Genomic DNA, 17,500 nt, shown 5'->3' with positions numbered 1-17,500 from the left:
AATCAATCCTACCAATCCTACCAATTTTAACCTAACCTAACCAAACCAAATATAATCCAAACTACGAGTAAACTATCCTAACTTAGCCTAATCTGCAACCTATGCTGTAATGCCTGATAATTGTTTGATTCGCATGTTTACTAATTTTTTCGTTTGACTATATGTTCTTAGAATTCGACCTAGTTATGGACCAAAAGAGTTCTTGTCGGTATTCTCTTCCTTTACAAATCTTTTCTACTTGCATGATGGTGCGCGGTAGGGGATGTTATAGTTTCTGTGCTTGCGCATTAGACCCCAATACATTTTTGTCTTGAGATTCCGCTTTTGCATGCGAAATCCAGCAGTAGAACGTAAGAGAGTGATGACAAAAAAATCGCCGTATTCAGCAGATGCACGTCTAAGATTCTACAACCTAAAGACATCACAGCTCCATAACATTCTCTAAAAACCACGTATTCTACTTGTGCATAATAATGATTAAATGATAGGTCATGAAGCGATGGAGAAAAATACGCCCATATCTGGAGCATTTGCCATAAAAAAAAGACATGATTTCTACTATTAGACAGTTCACAGCTCCAACCATGGTGAACTGCATATACAGTACTTACACATACACACACACACACACACACACACACACGGGGTTCGATTCCCCGGCCGGGCGGAGATAAGTTGGGTTTGTCTCCTATCACGTGTAGCCCCTGTTCACCTAGCTGAGTAGGTACGGGATGTGAGTCAAGGAGTTGTGACCTTGCTGTCCCGGTGTGTGGTGTGTGAGTGGTCTCAGACCTACCCAGAGATCGGCAAATAATGAGCTCTGAGCTCACTGCCGTAGGGTGGTGTCTGGCTATCTCGAACAGAGGTTGCAGCAGATCCGAGGTGAATACACACACACACACACACACACACACACACACACACACACACACACCACACACACACACCACACACACACACACACACACACACACACACACACACACACACACACACACACACACACACACACACACACACACACACACACACACACACACACACACACACACACACACACACACACACACACACACACACACACACACACACACACACACACACACACACCTCTCATGGCGCTGTGGTTAGAGCTCTGGCCTGCCACTACGGAGGTCCGGGTTCGACTCTCGCCCGGGGCTGAAATAATATCAGTATCGCAGCGCTGAGGGGTGTTACTCCAACTCTCGTGGGCGGGGAGTTGGGTGTGTGTGTGTGTGTGCAAGGTCATAGCATTACCCATAGATCGGACCTACTAGCTTTCTGTGAGCCTCATCCCTTCCAGGGAGGGAAATAGCCTTTGTCGATCCCACGAGTCCCCCCAACACGATGAGTCCAAAAGACCAAAGAATACACACACACACCCACAGTGTGGATGAATACACACACACACACACACACACACAAACACACACAGGCACACACACTCACACACACACACACAAACACACACAAACACACCCACACACACACACACACACACACACACACAGGCACCCACACACAAACACACACACACACACATATATATATATATATATATATATATATATATATATATATATGTCAATATATGGTATATAAATACCAGATACCATATAAGAATAATATACAATAATAAATATAAATGTATAATTTAATTATATATATATATATATAAATAAATATAAAAATATATGAATAATAAATATATACTCATGAAAAGCCGGAGAATTTTTGTCCCCCAAAACCTATCCAGGGCAATTATGGAGGGTAAACCATAAAAAACCTCCGAAAAAAACATACCCCCAATGATGCTACAAACCTTACCACCCAACTACAATACGTCCTCCACCAGTTGAAAATATGTTAACGTAGGGTGCCTTATTTAAAATCCCTTTTTATATGTGTTACACCCTGGCCCTTGCATCCCTGGCCCAAAAACAATCACATAAACAATACATAGTTTACTTTTATTTTTGTACTTATTTTTAATATTATACTTATATTATCAAAAACAAATTTTAAGTATAATTTTAAGTAAGAATTAAAAGTAAAAAGGTAAAAAAAAAAAATTCCCCCATGTTTAACTAACGTAAGTTGTAAACTACTGAAGTTACTGAATGTAGCGGCGGTGGAGCGCCATCCAGTAAGCCACTATTGGTGTGGCGGGGCAATTTTATTGGACAACGGAGCGGGTAGTTGGCAGTAATAGTGGATTTGGGCCTCCCATGGGCCGACAATTGTAGGGGCAGAAAAAACCCCGCGGTTAAACCGCACAGGACGCAGAAGGGGGTTTTTTCAAAATCCTGGGAAAGGGCTTCACGGAATATGGAAAACTGAAAGAAAAAAACGTCCCGGCCGAAACCACCCTGGGGTGTCAGGATCCCTAACAGAAAATACAAACAATAAAAAACCCATACTGGTGGCATTTTTCGCCCTTCCAAGATTGAGTGAAAAGAATTGGCTGCAATCGATGAAGCGGAAAACACGAAAGGCTAACCTGTTGTGCCCTGAACATTTAAACAGAAAAAGTGGACAATTTTATTAGAAAGGTTATTTGCGAACGTTAAAAACAGAAAATGGAACCCATTATTAGAAAGGTATTGCGGACGTTTTAAACAGGTTTAAATTAACAGTTTCCCTTTACAATGAGTCATAAAGTGATTATGTTCCTTGGGGGGTGGGGGGGTGAAGAAAATGGAAGCCTATGAGAAATCTTAACAAGTCCCACAAGGAAGGATAAGGAAAAATAGGTTTTTTGGGAAAACCACAATGATGGGTAAAAAAAAAAAAAAAAAAAAAAAAAAAAAAAAAAAAAAAAAAGTAATTAATAATAATAATAAAAGAAAAATAATAATAACTAATAATAATAAAATACAAATAATAAATAATAATAAATAATAATATTATGAATAATAATAATAATAATAATAATAATACTAAATAATAATAAATAATAATAATAATAATAATCAATAATAATAAATAATAATAAATAATAATAATAATAATAATAATAAAAGTAATAATAATAATAATAAATAAATAATAATAAAAATAATAATAAATAAAATAATAATAATAATAAATAATAATAAATAATAAATAATAAAAATAATAATAATAATAATAATAATAATAATAATAAATCATAATAAATAATAATCATAAAAATAATAATAGTAGTAGTAAAAGGAAGTAGTAGTAGTAGTATAAGAAGTAAAACAAAAGTTATTTATTAGTAGTAGTACTAGTTAGAAAGTAGTAAGTTAGTCATTAATAATAATAATTAAATTAATAATAAAAATAAATAATAAAAAATAAATAATAAATAATAATAATAATAATAAAAAAATAATAAAATAATAATAAAAATAAAAATTAATCATAATAATAATAATCAAATAATAAATAAAAAATATAATAAATTAATAATAATAATAATAATATATAATAATAATAAATGTATATAAAATAATAATAATAATAATAATAATAATAATAATAATAGTAATAATAATAATAATAATAATAATAATAATAATAAATAATTGAACAAAATTACAATTCTAATTAAAATAATAATAATGATAAATGGAATTAAGATTATATATATAAAGAATACATATATAATAATTTAACATTTATATAGTATACTATATATCTATATGGTAAAAATATATATATATACATAATATACAAATTTTAAAAAATATATATCAAAATAATAAATTAATATATATAATATAAATACATATATATATATATGTATATACAAAAATCCATCGATAAATGGTTTGGAATGAGAATATATTAGAGTAGAGTAAAGAAACAGAATTCGAAATAGATGTGAGTGAGGGGAGAGTACACTTGAGCGTACGGAGAAACCCAAATAGGATTGGCGGAAGGAGAGGGGGGTAAAGGCCAAGAGGAGTGGTAGGGGATGAGGCAAAGAAAAAACAGAACAGGACAAGAATAACTAAAGTTACAATTACGGGTCAATGGAAAGAAGTGGCTAAAGAAAATGGAGAGGGGTAAGAAAATGGAAGAAAGAGAATAAGTATCACATAAAGAAACGAAGAGAGGGGCGAGAAGGAATAAGAATAAGAAAAGTGAACGTAGAAAAGAAAAGAAAATGGAGTAAACTATGGAAAACATTGAAACTGGGAGAGGTGTCCCCTGGAGACCTAAGAGAGTTTCAATGATGAACCCCAAGGATGAAAATTCTGGACAAACAGAACAAATTCGCCACAGAATCCCTTTTAGCGAACATCCGGTGGGTAGGTCCAAGGGTTATCTGGAAAATAAATGGTCCCTTGCAAATATCCGTGTTTATTTATTATTTTCCCAACATTCAATATAACAGCACAATCCAGGCTTCTTACTGGTTTAAATTATGCTTTTCAAGTAGGGGTCAAGATTAAAATGTGCCAAAATTGCACAAAAAGTCTGCCTCTAAGGTTAAAACCTCTCTCATCACTATCCCATCTGGTTGAAAAATTCTCCTTGAAATATAATAACCAATTCGCAAATGTCTACTATGGTTTGAACAAATTAACAACTACTATGTAATTTTCCCAACCCTAATATCTTCCTCAGATCGTTTTAATTATTTCCTAACATTTTACAAGAAAATTATGCACCTTTAAATTTGCAAAATATCCAAGTTTGGAAAAAATTTTTTCAATCTATGCCAAGACCTAAGGTAAATTTGTACTAAAAAACCCCCCTATTCAGAAAGCCCGTTAACACCTGCCGTATCATTTTATTTTTTTCCGCCAGAGTGTTTTAATTAAGTTATCTAAAAAGATGCCGATGAAACTAACGTGGTTGACGAGTGGGGTTGTGTGTGTTTGGTGGGTGGTGTATGTGGAGGGTAGGTGGGTTGTGTGTGTGTGTGTGGTGTGTGATGGTTGTGTGGGTGTGTGTGTGTGTGATGTGTGTGTGTGTGTGTGTGTGTGTGTGTGTGTGTGTGTGTGTGTGTGGTATGGGTTATGGGGAGTTTGTTGGGGTGGTTGGTGGTGGTGTTAGTTGCCGTGGTGAATGTGTTTGTATGGTTGTTTTTGGTTGTGGTGGGTTATGTGCGTATGGTGGGGAAAAGTTGTGTGTGAGGTATGTTGGTGGTTGTTGGTTGGGGGGTTGGTGGTTGTGATGAGTTGTGTGGTGTGGAGGTGGTGGGTGGGGTGTGTGTGTGTGTGGGTGTGTGCTGTGTGTGTGTTGGTTGAGTTGGTTGTTGGGGGTGTTTGAAGGTAGGGGATGGTGTGTGTGGGTGCGCGCGTTGGTGTGTTGTGTGTGTGTGGGGTGGGGGGGCGGCCGGCGCCCCCCCGGCGTGTGTGGTGGTGTGTTGTAAATATAATATCAAAATTATTCCCATAACTGTTTATGTAAGTAAATAACCTTTTTAGCAGAATAAAATTGTTGGTTATTTGGATTGAAAATTTGCTTAATACTTTTCGCAAGACTGGCCCCGGGGGCCTTATAAGAAAAACATGAAAGATAAAGAGACCCGCAGGCAAAAAACGGCCCAGTCCCAATATAATAGCTTCTAGAAAAAGTCTAAAACAAGCAGCTTGTAAACCAGGAAAAAAAGCTTTTAGGCTGGCCGAAAATATTCTTCCCAAGTAGTAATTAAAATGATCCAGAAATTTTGGCACATTACGATATTTGCATGGACCAACAAATATGCTCTTCTCTCCTAAATTATTTTAAATCCTATAAGAGAATGGAATTTTTCCCGATATTTGAGCAAAATAACGAATTTATTTTTTGAATTCAAAAATTAAACATAACATACCCATAACATACATACATTCGCGACATACATACATACCCATACATACATAGATAAACCTCAGTACAATACTAGTAACATACATACAAAATACATACATAACATACAAACAAAATATATGACATACAAACATATATAACATAAGCCTTACAAAACCTAAAACATACATAATATACATTACAATACAATTACAAAAACATAAATATAATACATACATATACTACATATATAATATAAACAAACTATATATGTTAGGTGGGTGGTAATGATATAACAGTATATATATATATATATATGAATATAAATATATATATATGTAATATGTATATATACCTGTATATATTATAAGTAAAAAATAATATTAAATACTAATAAAATTATATGTTATATGTTATATAATAACGTATAATATTATGTAAAATATATATATATATATATATATAAACCTATATATATATATATATATATCAATATATATATACTATATATAAATATAAGGTGGAAGGTGATTATAGAGATTTGGCTTTGAAGATGCTTAAATGTAACAAAAATGTTTTGTAATAAAATGTTAACATCCCATCACAGCACAGCAAAAGGGTAGACAACGAAAATTTGACTTTATATTTAGGATTCGAGTGCTTAATGAAGGAGATGGGTAACTGAAATAATAGAGAAGAATAATCAAAATGAATACTCGAAAGTCCGGGGTTTGTATTTTTTTTTTTTTTTAATATTAATCCTTGAATGTTTTCCCGTTCACTAAATTTCAAGATAAAACCAAAAAAAGGAAATAATGAAAAGACAATCCCAACTAATAGAAGCAGCAAATGAAACAACTGACCCCCCAAAGGCCTGGGAGTTTTAGTTTTGAGGGCAGGAAGATTTGCACCAAGCAAACCAAGTCAGCGAACGTCCCCCAACAAACAATATATAAAAACAAAACGAATTTAGATAAGAAAGGTAAAAATGAATAAATTGAATACACAATCAATCCATAAAATAATATAAATAACTGGATAAATAGAATAAATTGAATAAATTAATAAACAAAATTTAAAATGAAAAAATAAATAGAACCTAATTAACATAAGGTTAAATAAAATAAAATGTAATAAAAAAATAAAAAGATAAATTAAATAAATAAATAAAATTAAAAGTAAAGGTTAAATAGAATAAATACAATAAATAAATAGATAAATAAATACAATAAAATTAAATAAATAAATAAATAAAAATAAAATAAATAAATAAATGAAATAAATAATAGAATAAAATAGAATAGAACAAATAGATTTAAATAAATAAGTAGAATAAACATAAATAAAGATAAAAATAAAAGATAAAAAAAATAAATAAATCAATAGATAAATAAACAAACCATATAAGTAAAATAGATTGGAACAGAAATATAAATAGAAATAAAATTAAATAATGACAATGTGGAAAAAAAGTGGGGTCATTTATATAGATAATTTTAGTATCTTGTACCAGAAAACGCCAGGAAATTTTTATCCAAACCCTAAAACCCAACACCGTTTTATTATCAAAAAGATCCGTCACATCACTGTGGTCAGTTTATGGAAAAAATGGGGGTACAGGGAAAACCAGAACCCGAAACAATAGAAACTGGAGACTAGTGGGACACATGTAGCCATCACAACCCAAATAATTTTGTTTTAAATAATCCGGTTTTTGAAAAAACTTTCGTTTTTTCGATAATCCCCGTGTTAAGATGGGTTCCCCTGGATTGTCTAGCTACAATAAAGTGAGATTCTTCTGAATAACCAAATATACGAGTAATAACTTACCAAAAGCCTGAACTGGCTATGCAAGATGTACATACTGTAAAAAAAGGTAAGAGTGTTTCCTTAGCAATAGTAACCAATCAATACAAGTAAAATTTCTTCTTTGACCAGCAATAAATAATGAAAAAGATGATTTTAAGGCCATACCCAAGTATACATGTATATGAAGATTCTCAGGCAAATAACTCCCTATGTGAGAAATAATTGCCCCAAAACCATATATTAGTCCATCAAGTCACATCTTGTGTATATACTATAATCTGTGAGCTTCAAGGAATCCGCTCAGGGTGTAGCATACCGGTCCCCCCCCCAAATGATTTAAAATACTAGTCATTTTGCCAGAACAACCTTAGTCCATTTGCCCCACTTTTCTTCTTTATTTGTACTTTGCATATAGTAAAAAGAAAATCTTGCCATAGTTATACAAATGACCCAAAGCAAATATTTTTTTAGAGTTATAAAACAACTGTTTTAATAGCATAAATTCTGATGGTTACCACGTGGCCCAACAAGCGCTTTTTTTCCCCTCCCAGGTTAGCTATGCCGGAGATGTCCATACGGGGTTGTGAGGACAGGTAGGGCCTTTTAAAAGGAGGGTTGAGTTAAAATTTGTTTGTATTAATCCTAGAAACTGATACTTATTGTACGATATAGCTTCCTTTATTATTTACAGAATATAGAAAAAAAATCGAACATAGATGCGAAAACAAGAAGGAATGAGAGGGCCATGGTACATAAGGTTGATTTAGAAGCGCCTGTTGTACTTACACCCCCTGAAACAGACCTAAACTTGGAGCCGGCACCAGAATTATAGTTATATCTATTCTATCCCATATTTATGTCAAATAACATTCTGTGTAAAAACCCATTGCACCACCCAGATGAAGAAATTAAAGGATATATTCTACAATATATTGTAGAATGTATTTATCCATGTATGGACCTAGGTTAAAAGAAAGGAAAAGATTAATTTGTTAAGAATTTTAATTTTTGTCCCAAGGAAGTTTTTTCCAATCGATCACGAAAGTTTTCCGTTATGTACCATGGTTGGTTATGCTATACAAAATTTAAAAACCTATTAAATGTTTTTGGAGAATCCTGAAAGCAGCTGTAGCTAATATTAACGGAAATTCATGGTATATAACAGTAAATGGAGTAATGAACGGACAGGTAATTTTTGTATCAATTTTATAAAACCCTTAGTTTTCATACTCATATTGTAGAATAATATATGATTAAAATAATAATGAAGAGGATAGGAAGCTGATATGAAAAAAAATATAAAAAACCCTGACCAGATGTAAATATACGAAGGGAAAGACTGTAATCAAGATGGAAATTTTTAGAAAAAATATGATAAAAAATAGGAACAACCTATTTAAACCAAAATAGGTTGCCGGGCCCCCCAGGAACTGATAGATATCCAATACAAATGGAGAATACGTTTGAAAGAGTTTGTGCATATATTTGGGGGTGGGGAAATTAAGAGGGGGTGGGGGGGGGGGGGAGGGGGGGGGCGGTGGGGGGGGGGGAGTAACGCCACGTTAATACCAAAGGTACAAATTTCAATGATAATTCAAATACACCAATGTAAATATGAAACCAGTTTTTTAAACCCTGAAGACGAACCAGAACCGAAAGTTATTGAAGATTGGACCTATACCAAAATAAGAACTAACCAAAAATAATATCTTTAGGAACATTAAACCCAAAGTAAGAGAGTGTTTTATAATCGTTTTCACAAAATTATATTCCCCAACGCCCCACTGATTCTTTATAGCTCCAATAAACTCAAATATATGATTAAGTTATAAAATCAAGTCATAATTTTCTACAGAAGTTAACCTGTTATTTTGAAAGCCCTGATTGGTTATTCTACTGTCCCCCCCCCCCCCCCGTGGCGAATCTACAGACATAAATTTTTTTTTTTTTCAATTTAATTTATTTTTTCCCTATCTATTTATATTCCCAACCAATATTCAATGAACCCTTTATGTTTACCTATCCCGTTTTTTTACATTTTTCAGTTATCTATTTTGCCCTTATTCTAATTTAAATAATTTTTATAATCCTAGTGTTAATCTAAATTTACTATAACTAACCTTATTAACCGGTTTGCTTAAATCTTTTTTAATTTATCTACCGGAGTCCTGGGAGGTGCTTTTAGTAAATAGGTGATGCGTGGAGTTTCCCCCCAATAATTTTTTTTTATTGTATTTTTTACTTTTTAGTATATTTTTATTTCTTCTGGTTTTAATTTTATGTAATACTTAACCCTTTTCCAATATAAAGAATTTTAATTTCCCCCAACTAAATTGGGTTTCAGGTTTAACATGGTTATATATTTGCGTGTAGTGAATATAAAATTTTATGCCGTTTTTTATAGAGGAATAGAATGTATATGAAATATAAACATGGATAACTTTAAAGAAGGTGTCCCTTTTAATCAAACCCCCTACTATAGCAGGGAAATAAAAGATTAGAGTCTTGAAAAAAAATACACTTGGAAAAATAAATATTTTCAATTCTCAATCCTCATTTGTCTGTATTTATATATATAATAAATATATATATAATATATATATATGTATATATATATATATATATATATATATATATATATATATATATATATATAATATATATTGCATAGGGAAAGGAAAAGTGCTCAAAGCCGTTTGCTATCAATATAAAGTTAAAATGAAGATAAATAAAATCACGTGACAGCAGCCAGGATGCTGATGGATACATCAAAAGAATAACAACTCACTGAGGGCAAAGAATGATAGCACAGAAAGCAGATTGAAACGAAAGGGGAACGAATACGGTTTACAAAATTCGAGAAGAAATGAAAAACGTACCTAAGACAGGAAGAGTATAAAGAGACGCATACAAAAACCTAAAAGAAACGAAAAGCTTAACTCAGGCCGGAAGATATATGCAGAATTTCAGGCACAATTTGTGAAGGTTGTTTAGTCAAGGATCAGAAAGCGGACGAAGAAGAGATCAATAAATTGAGCGGAAGACTCACTTGAAGAGGAAGAGGTACATTTTGCAGTGTCACCCTCTTCTAGGGTGGAGGAGGTGGGAGGCAAGGTCACATCCTCTTCGATACACCGACATTCTTCATAGACACTGTAGAAAAAAAAGATATATTATTCGTCTGGGTGGCAATAACGTAGTCTGTTTTGGTCGATACTGGACCAAACCCTATCTTTCCATGCTCTCAGTTTCGTACAATAGCCTAGTCTCTGCCATAATATTGTGTATTAAAATTCTTAGCCCACCAAGGATAAGAAACATTTCATAAGAACACAAGACTGGAGGAGATTGCAAAATAACATAAGGCCTACACTATATAGTTTCATGTGTCTTACCATCTGTTATCCCTATCGATAAAGTTACGTAATATTATCCTTTTTTTCTTCGCTCATTACATAGTTACTAAATCTATTCCATTCGTTAACCATTCTATTAGAGAACCGACTCTTACCTATTTCCTTCTTAAACATAGAACCTACCCTAGAAATATGTTTAATCAAATAGATCTGTTAGAATAAAAATATTGAATTAATTGCAAAGAAAGAATACATTAACAGCCATTGACGATTTGTACTCACGTTTCCACCAGGCAATTCTATTCATCTAATAGACACCCTTTGTCCAGTGGAAGGGTAATAAGATAAACAAAAATACCCTTTAGTATGTCAAGGCTGAAGAATATCTCACAGCTGAATGATATCAACCAGATTATGCAACATAAATTAAAAGGTAGGCCTTCAACTCTTTGTTAAGATACACACACACACACACACACACACACACACACACACACAAACACACACACACACACACACACACACACACACACACACACACACACACACACACACACACCCACACACACACACACACACACACACACACACACACACACACACACACACACACACACACACATTACATATTATGCATATATTATATACATATAAGCAAAGTAGTAGACCACTTGGAAAAAGAAAAACTAATCGAAGCAGAGAGCGCTTTCGTATATTTCCATCTTCAGTGCAACAAGTACATAGTGATAGGCAATACATAGACCATTATATACACTAATCACAAAGGAACCAGGACAGTTTTGAATAAGCATATACCGGAAAAAAACAAAAAAAACCCATATTTACCCCCCTAGAGAGCGGAAAGGTCAATGGTCAATTTATCTTAACGATGGTCGGGCGACATTAGGTCATCACATTCGCCAAGGAGAGCGGAAGGTCATCGTCTGTTATCCTTACGATGGTCGGGACCATCAGGTCACAGGTCGCCCAAAGAGAGCGGAAGGTCATTGTCAATTATCTTACCGATGGTCGGGCGACATCAGGTCACATTCGCCAAGGGTCACTGTTTCTACTACTTATTTATAGGGCGACATTAAGTAAATTTGTTGAATTACATTTTACATGAATTTTATTCTTACTAATTTCCTTGACAAATGAAATTTTCAAGTTTGTACAAGCCTTTATGTAGGGTTGGGTGATTTTGATTACTAGTGGCCTATGGAATCAACACTGGAGCACTCTATTAAATTTCTTGCTAGTATGTTTGTTGGTATAAATAGATTGCCTGGGCATACCCAATTACCCCAATCAACTGGGATGATTATTTAATTCAATATGCTTGGAAATAAAAATATTACCACTAGAATGATAGCCATCCCTGACATTTTTCTTGTGTTTGTTCAACTTCTAATGTTTAAGGGTTTGGCGATTTAGTTCTGAACCTATGTAAAATTGATTACCACATTTTGCAAGGAATTTGTATAATAAGCATCCTTTTTTTATTTCATACTATTGTTGATAAGTTTTATGTTTTTACTGTACTATCATGTTTAATAAACTATCCTTTCGTTTAAATTCTTTTTAATATATTCTGTGATACTTTAAACAAATTTTCTTGAAATGGTAAAATTAAAACATTGTGGATAATTGAAAGGTGATTTAGGGCCTGAGGATTTAAAAATGTATTTCCCTTGCAAAAAATTGTAAGCTAATATCAAGGAATTGCTTAGGAGTATTTTAATTCTAGCCCAATGTTAAAAACATTTCTGATTTCTTTCATCAATAAATTCAGGACTACAAAAATACGAATAAGCTCATTAAATACATTGAGGCAAATTACAGTACGTTTAATATTATATATATATATATAATATTTATATATATAGTATATATATATATATGTATATACTATAAATATGATATAAAAATATATTATATATATATTATATATATAGACTATTACTATAAATATACATAACCCCGTCCGGGGGTATATGCGGCTGCATGTTATTGTGGCAGAGTAGCATACAGTTGATACTTTAGGGTCTATATGGGGTGCCCCTACGGACCAGAGACACACTTCATTTTGTCTGTGATAGAGGAAAAATCTGTTCACAGAAAAATGATGACACTTTTATACTACGACTGTCCCTCCGCTATGCTGTCTCCCAACCCTTGTTACTGGCTTGTACCATTTCTCTAAATATTAATTTCCTTTTTTCGCCTACCCTGTGGTGGGGGAAGAGAATGCTCCTACCAATTCTTTCCACTTGAGTTGTACGAATCGGCAAAAAACGGGACGGAAGATGGGATTAGGAGTCCTGCTACCTGTAGCCCCACAGGGGACATTCCTAAAAAAAGTAAAGGAATAAGAGGGTCTGGGAGTTTTCCAACCAATACCCTTAGGTTTGGGTCTTTTAATGTGCGTGGATGTGGTAGAGATGAGAATAAAAGGGAAGAAAGATGGATGTGCTGGCTTTGAGTGAAACTAAAATGAAAGGGAAGGGCGAGTGTGAGTTTGGGAGTGTAGCTGGGAGGTACTCTGGAGTGAAGAGGCGACGAGGGAGAGAAGGGGTGGCTATACTAGTAAGTGAAGACATAAGTAAGCGGGTAGTGGAGTGAAAGAAGGTTTCATCAAGGTTGATGTGGATGAAGGTGAAGCTGGGAAGGGAGATGTGGGTTTTTGTAGGTGCGTATGGGCCTGGTAGTGAGAAGAGCTTAGAGGAAAGGGAGGCTTTTTGGGTAGATATAAATGAGTGCATAGAGGGATTAGGGAGAAATGTCAATGTAGCTGTATTGGGAGACCTTAATGCTAGGGTAGGAAAGGAACCAATAGACGGAGTGATTGGGAAGTATGGAGTTCTAGGTAAAAATCGTAGTGGAGAATTGATAGTGGAGATGTGTCTTGAAAGAGAGTTGATGATAGCAAATACAGTATTTAGGAAGAAATCAAGCAAGTACACATGGGAGAGGGTGGTGGATTGAAGAGTGGCAGATAGAGCGTTAATGGACTATATAATGGTAACCATGGATGTATATATTCTAAGGGGAGAAAGTGGGGGAATATCAGATCATTTTCTGGTGGAAGGTAGATTGAGAGTGGAGAATAGGTGGAGAAAGAGGAAAAGGGCAGAACGTTTTAGGACAGGTAGGGGTTGTGTAGATCAGATTTTTGTGGTAAGACAGATATGTGAGAAAGCTATAGGAAAAGGTAAGGATGTTTTTTGAGCTTTTATGGATCTGGAAAAGGCTTATGACAGGGTAGACAGGAAGGCACTGTGGGAGGTACTGCAGATATATGGGTTGGGAGGAAAGCTGTTAAGAGCAGTCAAGAGTTTTTACGAGAGTAGTAGAGCTTGAGTTAGGATTAGTTATGGAGAGAGTGAATGGTTTGAGGTAAAGGTGGGACTTCGTCAGGGATGTGTTATGTCGCCTTGACTGTTGAATATTTACATGGATGGGGTGGTGCGAGAGGTGAATGCAAGGGTAGTGGGTCAGGGGTTGAAGATGGTTAGAGAAAATGGAGAAAAGTGGGAAATAAGCCAGCTATTGTTTGCTGACGACACTGCGCTTGTAGCAGGATCAGAGGAGGGATTGAGGAAGTTAGTGACAGAGTTTGAGAAGGAAGCTCAAGATAAATGTGGGCAAAAGGTGATGAGATGTACATTGGGAGAGAGTGACAGCAGGCTGGAAGTGAGCATTAAGGGTGAGAGACTGGAGGAAGTGGATAGTTTTAGATATTTGGGTGCGTATGTGGCAGGAAAGGGAGGAGTGGGGGTGGAGGTAGAATGTAGATTGAGAGAAGCGAGTAAATGCCTTGGTGGATTCAAAAGTGTAATGAGAAATAGACATCTGGGAATGGATGCTATGAGGAGGTTATATGAAGAAGTGATTGTGCCAACAGCACTGTACGGGGCAGAAACATGGAACATAAGAGAGGAAGAGAGGAGGAGTTTGAATGTGTTTGAGATGAGGTGTCTAAGAAGTATGTTGGGGGTTACTAGGCTAGATAGTGTGAGAAATGAGGAGGTGAGGAGGAGAATAGGGGTAGAAGGGGAGCTTGGAGATAGGGTTGAAGAAAGAGTATTAGGATGGTTTGGAGACATGAAAAGAATGAGTGCAGAAAGATTAGTAAAAGAGGTATGGAAGGCAGAGGTGGAAGGAGTGAATATGAGGGGGCGTCCTAGGAAGAGATGGATGGGTGGGGTGAGAGGGGCTTTACAAAAGAGAGGAATGTCTGTTGAGGAAGGACGGGAGAGGACAGAAGATAGGGGTGAATGGAGAATGGTTGTATATGAATGATGCTGTGATGCATGAGGGGAGTGGGTGGGGGATGCGGGGTGAGAAAGTATGTATGAGAAAAAATTTGACGCAGCCCTAAGGGATTTCTCCTCGTTTTCTCCTTTTCTGCATGAGGGGACGGAGAGGGGAGGGTCGCCGAATTTATGAAGCGGCCTTGCTGTGGAAGTGCTGTGTCTTACGACACTGCTCTGACCCAGGGAAATAGACAGGATGCAGGGATGACCCGTCATCCAGGAGGTGCCAAGCTGAGAGGGAGGGAGGAGGGTGGAGGGGAGTGGAATATGTAGGAAATGGAATGGGTGGGAGTGGTTTCTATGCCTTTTTCTTTTTGGCTACCCCCCGTGTAAGGGGGAAAAAGCTTTGGTATATATATACATATATAATATATATATATATATATATATTTATATATAGTAATTGGACAGCAAGTTTTTACTAATGTATGTCTGTAGTAATAAATACGACGGAAATCTCGGCGTTGATTATTTTCTTCTGAAGACTTTCATTGTTTCTAAAGAGATTTTTCTCATCTTCATTTAAAGAGTATAGGAATTCTCTGAAAGTGTGGGGCATGGAGACGAATAAAGTCGATTTTTTGATTTACTAGCAGGACGTTTCGTAACTCTTGTTTCATTTTCCACTGCCTACATAAGTTTTGTTACAAGGGTTATAATCACCAAAGACAAACACTGGGAAAGGTCAATACAATACTAATGAATAACTAAGTACGTGCCGCTCCATGGAAAGCCTTACCGGACTAGTGACGAAATATCTCTACTGGAGGATAGGGTCAGAAGACCACTACTCTGGATATTGACTGAAGGTAATAAATCTTGTATATAAAAGGGCTTCCAAAAGATTACAAAGGATTACAAAGGCGGAGCATGCCGACAGGAGACCTTTTGGTCCATATCTAGGTCGGATGCGAAAAAAATCATAATAATGATAAAATAATAAATAAAAACTATAATAATGTAAATAACAAATAGAATACATAAATAAATGCATAGGTATAGTTAAATAATAAACAAACAGGTAAATAGTAAATAATAATAAATTGACATATAACTAATGATAAATGAGAATCAAACAGACAAATGATAACAAAACAAAAACAAATAATATGAAATAAATTATAATCATTACAGCATCTTGCTTAGGTGTTTATCTAAATTATTCTTAAAGCTTCGAACTGAACTACATTGCACTACCTGTGCAGGAAGTTTATTCCATTCATTAACTACACGGTTGGCAAAGTTGTTTCTACCTACTTCCAAATTGAATCTATTTCCGGACAGTTTGAGACCATTGTTTCTTGTCTGATTCTCATTCAATGTGAAAATTTTGTCACTTTTGATGATGTCAATTCCGTTTAGAATTTTAAAAACCTGTATCAAGTTACCTCTGAGTCTACGCTTTTTTAGGGAAAACAGATTCATATGTTTTAGTCGATTTTCGTATGATTTATTTTTTATATTTGGAATCAGTTTTGTGGCTCGCCGTTGTACTTTTTCCAGTCTGTCAATGTCTTTAATGAGATTCGGTGACCATACGGAAACAGCATATTTCAAATGTGGACGAACTAACGATTTATATAGCTTGTTAATGAGTGATGGACTTTTGAAATCAAAAGATGGCGCAATCAGTCCTAGAATCTTATTTGCTTTCTCAGAGGCTGTAATACACTGCTTGGGTGATTTGAGGTCGTTACTGATAATTACGCCGAGATCTTTTTCACTATCCACTTTTGTTAACGAATTTCCCAATAACTTGTAATCGTACCTACTGTTAATTTTACCTATGTGCATTACCTTGCATTTACTTGTGTTAAATTTCATTATCCATTGATGTAATTTATCTAAATCTTCTTGAATATCTAATTGGTTAAAGTGATAAATTGCCATTCCGCACAGTTTTGTATCATCAGCAAATTTGGAAACAGTAGATTTTAGTCCATGGTCTATATCATTTATATATACTATGAATAGAAGTGGCCCAAGAACGGAACCCTGAGAAACTCCACCTGTAACACTTTTCCATCTAGAAGTTTTTCCATTTAAAACAACTCTCTGTTTTCGACCATTCAACCAATTACTAGTCGAACTTAATAGGCTACCACTTATTCCGTGCGAAGCTAATTTAGTAAGTAGTCTTTAGTGTGGGACGGTATCAAAAGCTTTTCCAAAGTCTAGATATATTAAATCTTTATTGTTTCTTTTGTCATAATCCGAGATAACTGTGTT

This window comes from Oratosquilla oratoria, chromosome 20 (assembly GCF_046742065.1).
Source record: "Oratosquilla oratoria isolate Oo_2021 chromosome 20, ASM4674206v1, whole genome shotgun sequence".
NCBI lineage: Eukaryota > Metazoa > Arthropoda > Malacostraca > Stomatopoda > Squillidae > Oratosquilla > Oratosquilla oratoria.
This window is presented reverse-complemented; position numbering follows the sequence as displayed.